The sequence below is a fragment of the Callithrix jacchus genome, chromosome 14 (genome assembly GCF_049354715.1).
Source record: "Callithrix jacchus isolate 240 chromosome 14, calJac240_pri, whole genome shotgun sequence".
Classification (NCBI taxonomy): domain Eukaryota; kingdom Metazoa; phylum Chordata; class Mammalia; order Primates; family Cebidae; genus Callithrix; species Callithrix jacchus.
Window position 1 is genome coordinate 4,792,758 of NC_133515.1, and position 12,056 is coordinate 4,804,813.

The following is a 12,056-nucleotide window of genomic DNA, read 5'->3' on the forward strand; positions in this document are numbered from 1 at the left end:
CTGGGCACACTAGAAATAGAAAAAAAAAATTGTTAACCTAATAAGTAACATTAACATGAATTCTAAAGGTGACATCATACGTATTAATGAAAGATTTAACACCTTCTCCCTAAGTTTGGAAACAAGTAAGGATGTTCATGTTTATTACTTCTCTTTAACGTTATATTAAGAATTTGGCTCAAGGCAATAAAGCCAGAAACAGAAATAAAAGATACAAAGAATGAAGAAGAAGAAATAACTGTTCCTGTTCACGGGTTATGTGATGGATGACATGAAAAATTTTAAAAAATCTGTAAAAGAAAGCAGGACTCAAGATGGCGCTGTGAGAACAACCCAGGATTGGAGCTCGGGTTGAATCTGCAAACGGTGAGTCTGAGCTGCATTTCCAACTGATCGTTGTTGCCCACAGAATGGAAAAACTCCCAAGTATAAAGAAGACACGGGACGCCAGGCAGTACGTCTGCCTGGCGAAGCCGGCAGCTGGGGCGGCGGTGGCCGGCCCTACCCAGCAATCCCCACAGGGTGTGCTTGTCCGGGTGCCCTGTTGAACTGGCCACCTGAGACTTGAGAGGGCTGGACTTGAGACTGAACGAGACTTGGACAGTAGCCCAGCCCAGGGGATTGCAGGATCAGATCGTTTGGGATACCGAGTGGGACGAACAAAACCACGATTTCAAACTATCCCGAGCAAATGGTCTGAGATGCTCTGTGGGGGAGGGACGTCCACCACTACGGAGGCAACCCGCCCCAACTGAGATACACGCCCACTGCTGACGCAGCCAGCCGTTGCCGAGGCAACCCGCCCCAACTGAGATACATGCCCACTGCTGACCCAGCCAGCCCGTCCTTACTGAGATACACGCCCACTGCTGATGCAGCCTGCCGATGCCGAGGCAACACACTACAACAAAAAGACTCCGCCGCAGGGCATGGCGGAGAGCACAGCAGAGCCTGCAGGAACAGGGCGAATCACACAACAGCAGGGCGGTGCCTCGGCAGCCAAACAGTGGTTAGTCTGCCTTCTAGCTGGGCAGAACACCTCATCGAACATCCAAAAATAAAGCCCAAACCCCTCAACACAGAGCATTTGAGAAAAAAAAAAGGGTTTTTTAATGAGCTCTGTTGCAGCAGAATCAAACATAGCAGCCTAACAGCCCTGAATGAACAAAAGAGCTCACAGCTCAACAATTAAGCCCATATAAAGTACAAACTGTCTCCTCAAGCAGGTACCTGACCCCTCTATATCCAAAAGACTGACATTAGGCAGGCATCATCCTGGGACAGAGAGCAGAAAAAGAAACTGGTAGCATCCCTCACTGTGCCACAGCTGCTAGAGGTGCACCCCAGACAAGCAGGGTCTGGAGCGGACCTCAGCAGTCGTACAGCGAAGGGGCTAGACTGGTAGAAGGAAAACCAAGCAACAGAAATACTTCATCATCAACATTCTGGGTGTCCACTCAGAGACCCAATCGAAAAGTCAGCAACTACGCAGACGACCAGCGGACAAATCCACAAAGATGGGAAGAAACCAGCGCAAAAAGAAGGAAAACACCCGAAACCAGAACACCTCGCCTCTTAGAAAGGACCAAAACTCTTCACCAGCAAGGGAACAAAGCTGGATGGAGAATGACTGGGACGAAATGACAGAATTAGACTTCAGAAGATGGATAATGAGAAACTTTTGTGAGCTAAAAGATCATGTATTAAATCAATGCAAAGAAACTAAGAACCTTGAAAAAAGATTTGAAAAAAGATTCGAGGAAATGATAACAAGAATGGATAACTTAGAGAGGAATATGAATGAATTAAAGGAGCTGAAAAGCACAATACGAGAACTTCGCGAAGCAAACACAAGTTTCAATAGCCGAATCGACCAAGCAGAAGAAAGAATATCTGAAGTCGAAGACCAACTCAATGAAATAAAACGAGAAACCAAGATTAGAGAAAAAAGCGCAAAAAAGAATGAACAAAGTCTCCAAGAAATGTGGGACTATGTGAAAAGACCTAACCTACGTTTGATAGGTGTACCAGAAGGGGACGAAGAGAATGAATCCAAGCTGGAAAATACTCTTCAGGACATCATCCAGGAAAATTTCCCCCACCTAGCAAGACAGGCCAACACTCAATGGCAGGAAATACAGAGAACACCACAAAGATATTCCGCAAGAAGAGCAACCCCAAGGCACATAATCGTCAGATTCAACAGGGTTGAAATAAAGGAGAGAATACTAAGGGCAGCCAGAGAGAAAGGTCGGGTCACCCACAAAGGGAAGCCCATCAGACTCACAGCAGATCTCTCGGCAGAAACACTACAAGCCAGAAGAGAGTGGGGGCCAATATTCAACATTCTTAAAGAAAAGAACTTTCAACCCAGAATTTCATATCCAGCCAAACTGAGCTTCAGAAGTGAAGGAAAAATAAAAGCCTTTGCGAACAAGCAAGTACTCAGAGATTTTGTCACCACCAGGCCTGCTTTACAAGAGCTCCTAAAAGAGGCACTACACATAGAAAGGATCAATCAGTACCAGCCATTCCAAAATCACACTGAATGCTAAAGAGCTTCAACATAATGAAGAATCTACAACAACTAACAGGCAAAACAGCCACTTAGCATCAAAATGGCAGTATCAAATTCACACATAACAATATTAACCCTAAATGTAAATGGACTAAATGCACCAATCAAAAGACACAGACTGGAAAATTGGATAAAAATCCAAAACCCATCAGTGTGCTGTATCCAGGAAACCCATCTCACATGCAAGGATACACAAAGGCTCAAAATAAAGGGATGGAGGAAGATTTACCAAGCTAATGGAAAGCAAAAAAAAGCAGGAGTTGCAATTCTTATCTCTGATAAAATAGACTTTAAAGCAACAAAGATCAAAAGAGACAAAGAAGGCCATTACATAATAGTAAAAGGATCAATAAAACAAGAAGAGCTAATGATCCTAAACATATATGGACCCAATGCAGGAGCACCCAGATACATAAGGCAAGTTCTTAATGACTTACAAAAGGACTTAGACTCCCACACAATAATAGTGGGAGACTTTAACACTCCACTGTCAATACTAGACAGATCAACCAGACAGAAAATCATCAAGGATATCCAGGGCTTGGACTCAGACCTGGAGCAAGCAAACCTGATAGATATTTACAGAACTCTCCACCCCAAATCCACAGAATACACATTCTTCTCAGCACCACATCACACCTACTCTAAAATTGACCACATAATTGGAAGTAAAGCACTGCTCAACAAATGCAAAACAACTGAAATCATAACAAACAGCCTCTCAGACCATAGTGCAATCAAGTTAGAACTCAGAATTCAGAAACCGACCCAGAACCGCACAGCTTCATGGAAACTGAACAACTGGCTCTTGAATGTTGACTGGATAAACAATGAAATGAAGGCAGAAATAAAGAAGTTCTTCGAAACCAATGAGAACGAAGACACAACGTGCCAGAACCTCTGGGACACATTTAAAGGAGTCTCTAGAGGAAAGTATATAGCAATAAGTGCCCATATGAGGAGAATGGAGAGATCCAAAATTGACACCCTATCTTCAAAATTGAAAGAGCTAGAGGAGCAAGATCAAAAAAACTCAAAACCCAGCAGAAGACAAGAAATTACTAAGATCAGAGCTGAGCTGAAGGAGATTGAGACACGAAAAACCCTTCAAAAAATCAATAAATCCAAGAGCTGGTTTTTTGAAAAGATCAACAAAATAGACAGACCACTAGCCAGATTGATTAAAAAGAAAAGAGAGAACAACCAAATAGATGCAATAAAAAATGATAAAGGGGAAATCACCACAGATTCCACAGAAATTCACACCATCATCAGAGAATATTACAAACAACTCTATGCACATAAACTAGTAAACCTGGAAGAAATGGATAAATTCCTGGACTCCTGTGTCCTCCCAAGCCTAAACCAGGAGGAAGCTGAAACTATGAATAGACAAATAACAAGGTCTGAAGTTGAGGCAGTGATTAACAGCCTACCACACAAAAAAAGCCCAGGTTCAGACGGGTTCACAGCCGAATTCTACCAGACACACAAGGAGGAGCTGGTACCATTCCTTCTAAAACTATTTCAAACAATCCAAAAAGAGGGAATCCTTTCCAAATCATTTTCTGAGACCAACATCATCCTGATACCAAAACCCGGCAGAGACCCAAAGCGAAAAGAAAACTTCAGGCCAATATCCATGATGAACATAGATGCAAAAATCTTCAATAAAATATTGGCAAGCTGATTGCAACAGCAAATCAAAAAACTTATTCATCATGATCAAGTAGGATTCATCCCAGGGAGGCAAGGCTGGTTCAACATACGCAAGTCTATAAACGTAATTCACCACATAAACAGAACCAAAAACAAAAACCACATGATTATCTCAATTGACGCAGAGAAGGCATTCGACAAAATTCAACAGCCTTTATGCTAAAAATCCTCAATAAACTCATTATTGATGGAACGTATCTCAAAGTAATAAAAGCTATTTACGACAAACCAACAGCCAATATCATACTGAATGGGCAAAAACTGGAAGCATTCCCTTTGAAATCTGGCACGAGACAAGGATGCCCTCTTTCACCACTCCTATTCAATATAGTACTGGAAGTTCTAGCCAGAGCAATCAGGCAAGAAAAAGAAATAAAGTGTATTCAAATAGGAAAGGAGGAAGCCAAATTGTCTCTATTTGCAGACGACATGATAGTATACCTAGAAGACCCCATCGCCTCAGCCCAAAAACTCCTGAAACTTATAAGCAACTTCAGCAAACTCTCAGGATATAAAATCAATGTGCAAAAATCACAAGCATTCGTCTACACCAATAACAGACTTATAGAAAGCCAAATCAAGAGCGAACTGCCATTTGCAATTGCTACAAAAAGAATAAAATACCTTGGAATACAACTCACAAGGAACGTAAGAGACCTCTTCAAGGAGAACTACAAACCACTGCTCAAAGAAATCAGAGAGGACACAAACAGATGGAGAAATATTCCATGTTCATGGTTAGGAAGAATTAATATCGTGAAAATGGCTATACTGCCCAAAGTAATTTACAGAATCAACACTATCCCCATCAAGCTACCATTGACATTCTTCACAGAACTGGAAAAAACCACCATGAACTTCATATGGAACCAAAAGAGAGCCCGCATAGCCAAGTCAATTCTAAGCAAAAAGAACACAGCGGGGGGCATCACACTACCGGATTTCAAACTATACTACAAGGCTACAGTAATCAAAACAGCATGGTACTGGTATCAAAACAGAGATATAGACCAATGGAACAAAACAGAAGCACCAGAGGCAACACAAAATACATACAACTATACAATCTTTGATAAACCTGACAAAAACAAGCAATGGGGCAAGGATTCCATGTTTAACAAATGGTGTTGGGAAAACTGGCTAGCCATGTGCAGAAAGCAGAAACTGGACCCCTTCCTGACCCCTTACACTAAAATTAACTCCAGATGGATTAAAGACTGAAACATGAGACCTGGCACCATAAAAACCCTAGAAGGAAATGTAGGCAAAACTATCCAGGACATAGGAGTAGGCAAGGACTTCATGAACAAAACACCGAAAGCATTGGCAACAAAAGCCAAAATAGACAAATGGGACCTAATGAAACTCCACAGCTTCTGCACGGCAAAAGAAACAGTCACTAGAGTGGATCGGCAACCAACAGAATGGGAAAAGATTTTCGCAGTCTACCCATCTGACAAAGGGCTGATATCCAGAATTTACAAAGAACTCAAGCAGATTTACAGGAAAAAAACAAACAAGCCCATTCAAAAGTGGGCAAAGGATATGAACAGATACTTTACGAAAGAAGACATATATGAGGCCAACAATCATATGAAAAAATGCTCATCGTCACTGGTCATCAGAGAGATGCAAATCAAAACCACATTGAGATACCATCTCACGCCAGTTAGAATGGCGATCATTAAAATATCTGGAGACAACAGATGCTGGAGAGGATGTGGAGAAAAAGGAACACTTTTACACTGTTGGTGGGAGTGTAAATTAGTCCAACCATTGTGGAAGACAGTGTGGCGATTCCTCAAGGCCTTAGAAATAGAAATTCCATTTGACCCAGCAATCCCATTACTGGGTATATATCCAAAAGACTATAAATCGTTCTACTATAAGGACACATGTACACGAATGTTCATTGCAGCACTGTTTACAATAGCAAAGACCTGGAATCAACCCAAATGCCCATTGATAATAGACTGGATTGGAAAAATGTGGCACATATACACCATGGAATATTATGCAGCAATCAGAAATGATGAGTTCGTGTCGTTTGTAGGGACATGGATGAATCTGGAGAACATCATCCTCAGCAAACTGACACAAGAACAGAAAATGAAACACCGCATATTCTCACTCATAGGTGGGTGATGAAAAATGAGAACACATGGACACAGAAAGGGGAGTACTAAACACTGGGGTCTATTGAGGGGAAAAGGGGAGGGCCAGTGGGAGGGGGAGGTGGGGAGGGATAGCCTGGGGAGAAATGCCAAATGTGGGTGAAGGGGAGAAGAAAAGCAAAGCACACTGCCATGTGTGTACCTACGCAACTGTCTTGCATGCTCTGCTCATGTACCCCAAAACCTAAAATCCAATAAAAAATTAAAAAAAAAAAAAAGAGTTTCAGTTTTGCAAGATGACAAGTGTTCTGGAGATATGCTGTACAACAATATGCAGACTTTACTGTATGTCACATAGAAAAATGGTTAAATAGTAAATTTTATGTTCTGGAGTTTTTTAACTATAATTAAAAATTTTTTTTTAAAAAAAAGCATGGTGTTGAGTAAAAAACCTTAATAAAATTTCATTTTTGCCAGGTACAGTGGTTCACGCCTGTAATCCCAGCACTTTGGGAGGCTGAGGCGGTGGATCATAAGGTCAAGAGATTGAGACTATCCTGGCCAACATAGTGAAACCCTGTCTCCACTAAAATACAAAAATTAGCTGGGTGTGGTGGTGCACACCTGTAGTACCAGCTACTCAGGAGGCTGAGGCAGGAGAATTGCTTGAATCTGGGAGGCGGAAGTTGCAGTGAGCTGAAATTGCACCACTCCACTCCAGCCTGGCACCTGGCAACAGAGTGAGACTCTGTCTCAAAAAAAAATTTCATTTTTATAATGCTATTAAGATATAACTGAAATGGAAACAATTTCAAATTTGATAAAGAAACTTGCTGGCTGTGTTTACTTTTGTTTTTTACTCTTTCTAGATCAGTGAAAACTGACCACTTGGTTTAATTTTAATTATTTTTACTTCTTGCTTCCTGCCTGATTATGCAATTCTTTTGGTTACAAATAAAAAAGGGAAAGTTTATGTGCCAGTTTATTATATTTATGGTATTACATTTAAAAAGACTGATGTTTCTATTTATATAAAGTTTTAATAAAAACTTACATCTTGTCTAAGGTCTATGAGCTGATGCTATTTTATATTCTAAATTCATTCTCATTTTAACTGATTTATAATACACTAGCTTCCTCTTTCAACAAACTTAAAGGGTTATAGAATCTATCTTGAGTAATACAGAAAATATTGCATAGCTTTTGAAAATTTCATCACAACTTCAAAATGTAACTACTGCTTCTGTTTTTGACAATTTGATACAAGATACCAAAAGCCCAGCTCACAGAATAGCTACTATTCCATACATGCATCATGTGATTTCCAGAGTTAGCATCTCTGCCTTTAAACAATAATCACACAGATGCATTTCTAAGTGTCTTATAGTCACAATAGCATCCATTTGCTATGAACTTTATCCTAAGACTGGTGGGTGCTCTATTATTAAATTTATGTACCTAGAACCACTGAGAAAGCAGCAGTGACTAAGATGTCAAAGTTCCCAGGACATACTATAAATATCAAGTTTTCTCATTACAATCAGATCACTTAAATTGTTCTCTAGTAAATATCGTGACAAAAATATCATTGGCTGCCTCTTTTTGTATAAGAGGACACAAGTCTTTCCATGTAAGGTATACTAGAGACACTGGGGAGGGTTACTTGTAATTATAAGGTGATATTATGTTTACTTTATTCTCTGTCTGTTTAGCCAAAACAATTGAAGGCTTTGGCAGTTGCTATATACTAGGACCACCTTGACTGGGGCCTGAATGGGAACCATATGGAGCTCTGTGAAAAGAATGAGAAGACAGTTTCCTTGAAGAGGGTTCCCAGTCTCATGTAGCATTTTCATACATTACCTGAATTGATCCTTTCAATAATTCTTGGAAATTGTAGGGAATGAAATCCAGGTCCAGAGCAGTTAAGCGATTTGCTCAAGGAATACTCTTTCCCTGTCATTCATTATGTAACTAATATTTAATCATCACCACTGCCTATCTGCTTAAGGAGGCACAGGCAAGATAACTAGAAATCGAAACCAGTCCTGCATTCCATGCTCCTACAGTCCAAAAGGAGAACCAGGTATGAAAGCATCCAGGATGTCTGTCTTTGAATGGCTGACCCTACATGCTAATCATTTACTGTTTCCCAGGGTTCATCACACCTTCTGTATGTTCTTGTCCTGACTTACTGACCTCGTCTTGTTTACATAGTGTGTATATGTGTAATTATAATATATATACACAGAACCATAAACATACATGTGTCTGTAAACACACACATATATATTTAAGGAAATGTGTATGCTCCTTTTTAAAGGTATAGGATTCCTCTATTTTCACTGCCATTAAGGGATCATAGAGTTGCACCTCCACCACTAACATACCTATATGCTCCAAGGAAATCTCAACCAGTTTGAGACTTGGTAGTGACAGGACAGTGTCAAGGAAAGAATGTTAATGATTTTTCCACTAGCTGATACAAAAAGCTTGGCAGAGTGGAGCTCAATCCACTGAATATTTACACAGCACCTTGATTAAAAGGGCTCAAAGTAATACTCTAAGTAGCTACATTATGCCTTTATTTTATAAATTGCATATTTAAAAGATAATTCTTTACCAGCCTTCATCATTTGTTAAAAATAATCACAAGATGAGTTACATAGAAAGAAGCCTAAAGGAAAATTATAAATTGTAATAATCTGGATGATCTTAATTATCTCCTGTATCGTTCAAAATTTCTATAATAATTGTATGGGTTTCTTTTTCAATTACAGAAAAATATTACATAATTAAACTGGGCCATAAAAAACTCAACCACTCTCATAATTTTTAAAATATAAATCAAAATGATTCTTTAAATCCATCATATTGGCAAGGCTGTTATAAAGCTAGTATTCCTAGTATTGGCAAGGAGACAGCAAACTAGGCATGGTCATATCCAGCTCCTGGGCATACAAATTGGCACCAGCTTTTTGGAGGGCAATTTGGCAATATCTATTAAAATGTTAAAGCACACACTTCTGAACCCAACAATTCTAGCATTTTTCTTAGAGATATGCTTGCAGAAGGGTGGGAAGACATATGTAGTAGGATGTTCAATAAGGAACTTATTAATTGTGCTATATCCATATAGTAGAATACTGGTAACTATTTAGATAACTCTGTACCTATGATTACAAATTATGGTTTAATTCCAAAAACGTGTTGTAGACAGTGAATATAACACTTTCTTTTTGAGACATAGTCTTGCTGTTGCCCAGGCTGGAGTGCAGTGGCACAATCTCAGCTCACTGCAACCTATACCTCCTGGGTTCAAGAGATTCTCCTACCTCAGCCTCCCAAGTAAAGTAGCTGGGATTACAGGCACACACCACCACCCATGGCTAATGTTTGTATTTTTAGTAGAAATGGGGTTTCACCGTGTTGGCCAGGCTGATCTTGAACTCTTGACCTCAAGTGATCTGCCCACCTTGGACTATCAAAGTGTTAGGGTTACAGGCATGAGCCACCATGCCTAGCATTGGCATAAAATTTTAAAAGAATGTAAATGCGTATTTGTGCTTGTGCATATTACAGTATCTGGAAGAGTATTTCAAAACTGAATTGTGGAAATATCTCCAAGGAGTGAGAAGACTGGGGCAGGTGAGGGCTTTTTATTTTTTTTATTTAGTATTCTTTGATATTATTTGAATTTTGATACATTGAGCATGCATTTCAATTTTTAAGAATTTTATTGGAACATAACTCACATCATACAATTCACCAATTTAAAGAGGACTTTTGGGTATTTACACATTCAGTGGCTTTTGGTATATTGAGAGTTATGCAATCATGTCTGTGGCATATTTTTTTAAATAAAAAATGCTTTTGAAAGATGCTTCAAAAGTGAACTTACTACTGATAAGAAAATTTGTGTGAGAGAGAATCAGAAAAAAATTGAATAGTATAACACTCATAAAAAGGGAGGGAAAAATATATATGAACAAAAAATGTTGGAGAAGGTGAGAGACAGAAAACAAAGAAAGTTTATTTTTTCTTTTTTTAGAGACAAGATCTTACTCTGTTGCCCAGGCTAGAGTGCAGTGGCCTGATTATAGCTCACTGCAGCCTTGAACAACTCTCTGGCTCAAGATATCCTCCTGCTTCCCCCTCCATGCCTGGCTAAAGAAAATTTTTAAAAGCATATTGGATCTGCATCCTTTTTCTTTTCTTTTCTTTTCTTTTTTTTTTTTTGAGACAGTGTCTCTCACCATTGCCTGGGCTGGAATGCAGTGGCATGATCTCGGCTCACTGCAACCTCTGCCTCCCAGGTTCAAGTGATTCTGCTGTCTCAGCTTCCACAGTAGTTAAGATTACAGGCATGTGCCACCATGCCCAGCTAATTTTTTGTAGTTTTAGTAGAGACAGGGTTTCACTATATTGGCCAGGCTGGTCTGGAACTTCTAACCTCATGATGCACCCACCTTGGCCTCCCAAAGTACTGGAATTACAGGCATGAGACACTGTGCCTGGCCTCTTTTTTTTGAGACAGAGTCTTGTTCTGTCACCTAGGCTGGAGTACAATGGCATGAGCCTGACTCACTGCAACCTCTGCCTCCTGAGATCGAGCGATTCTCCTGCCTCAGCCTCCTGAGTGGCTGGGACTATAGAAGCATACCACCACACCGGGCTAATTTTTGTATTTTTAGTAGAGACAAGGTTTCACCATGTTGGCCAGGCTGCTCTCGAACTCCTGACCTTGTGATCCACCCACTTTGACTTTCCAAAGTGCTGGGATTACAGATGTGAGCTACCGTGTCAGCCAGATCTGCATCCTTAAATAAACACATCTGGATTTTGTAAATGAAAGATCAAGGTAAGATATTTGGGACTGAAAATCCCATCAAATCAAAGGTTTCTTTTTCTTATTTGGATAAACCAGATTCCATATAAATGTGCAGACAGCTGGATATGAATTCCATCTATGGAAGACACATAAAAAAATTTAGGGAACCATGTTATCTGTATTTCCAGAAATCTCTCCTGTTTTAGAAAGGCTGACAGAGAAGTTCTCACCTTCAAGCAATGAATACTAACTGAACATCAATAATACTGATTTGGTTAAGAGTATCTAAAAATATAAGGAGAGATGGATAGAGAAAAATAGACTCCTGAAACATACTGACAAATGTAATAACCACAAACCATGCAGGAATATTCTGACCTTTTGGCTCAAACTTTTGTCCATATTTTTAGAAGAAGGATGAGAAAACATACTTTTGAAAACACATAATGTTCCATAAAAACATTCAGCAAAATGCAGATTTAATCTATAACTTAAAATAAAATTACCTTTTTTTGAGACATTTTCCTCATTAAAATCATCCTTGAGTACTACAGACCTTAGGAACATCCTGTAGATCATCTTATTTTCTTTCTTCAAAACTTTAAAAAGTACAGTTCAAAAGTTGTATAGCTGGCAGCATCTCTGACACCAGGAAAATCAAACTTTACTTTTCCTGTGTATTCTATAAAATCAATTAGCTTGAGTAGTACATGATCTTATTTACTTAATTAGGGCAGTGTGGTGACTTTAGCAATTGCTCAAGTTCAACTTCACTACAATAATGGAAATGTACACAGAATAGCCACCCCCATGT

The 12,056-nt window shown here is 39.5% G+C and overlaps 1 protein-coding gene across 4 annotated transcripts in view; it reads right to left on the minus strand.

Moving 5' to 3' along the window:
* LOC128929677 (uncharacterized) overlaps positions 1-12,056 on the minus strand; it is a 71,680-nt gene that overhangs the window by 26,141 nt on the left and 33,483 nt on the right. The gene's annotated exons all lie outside the window — the stretch shown is intronic.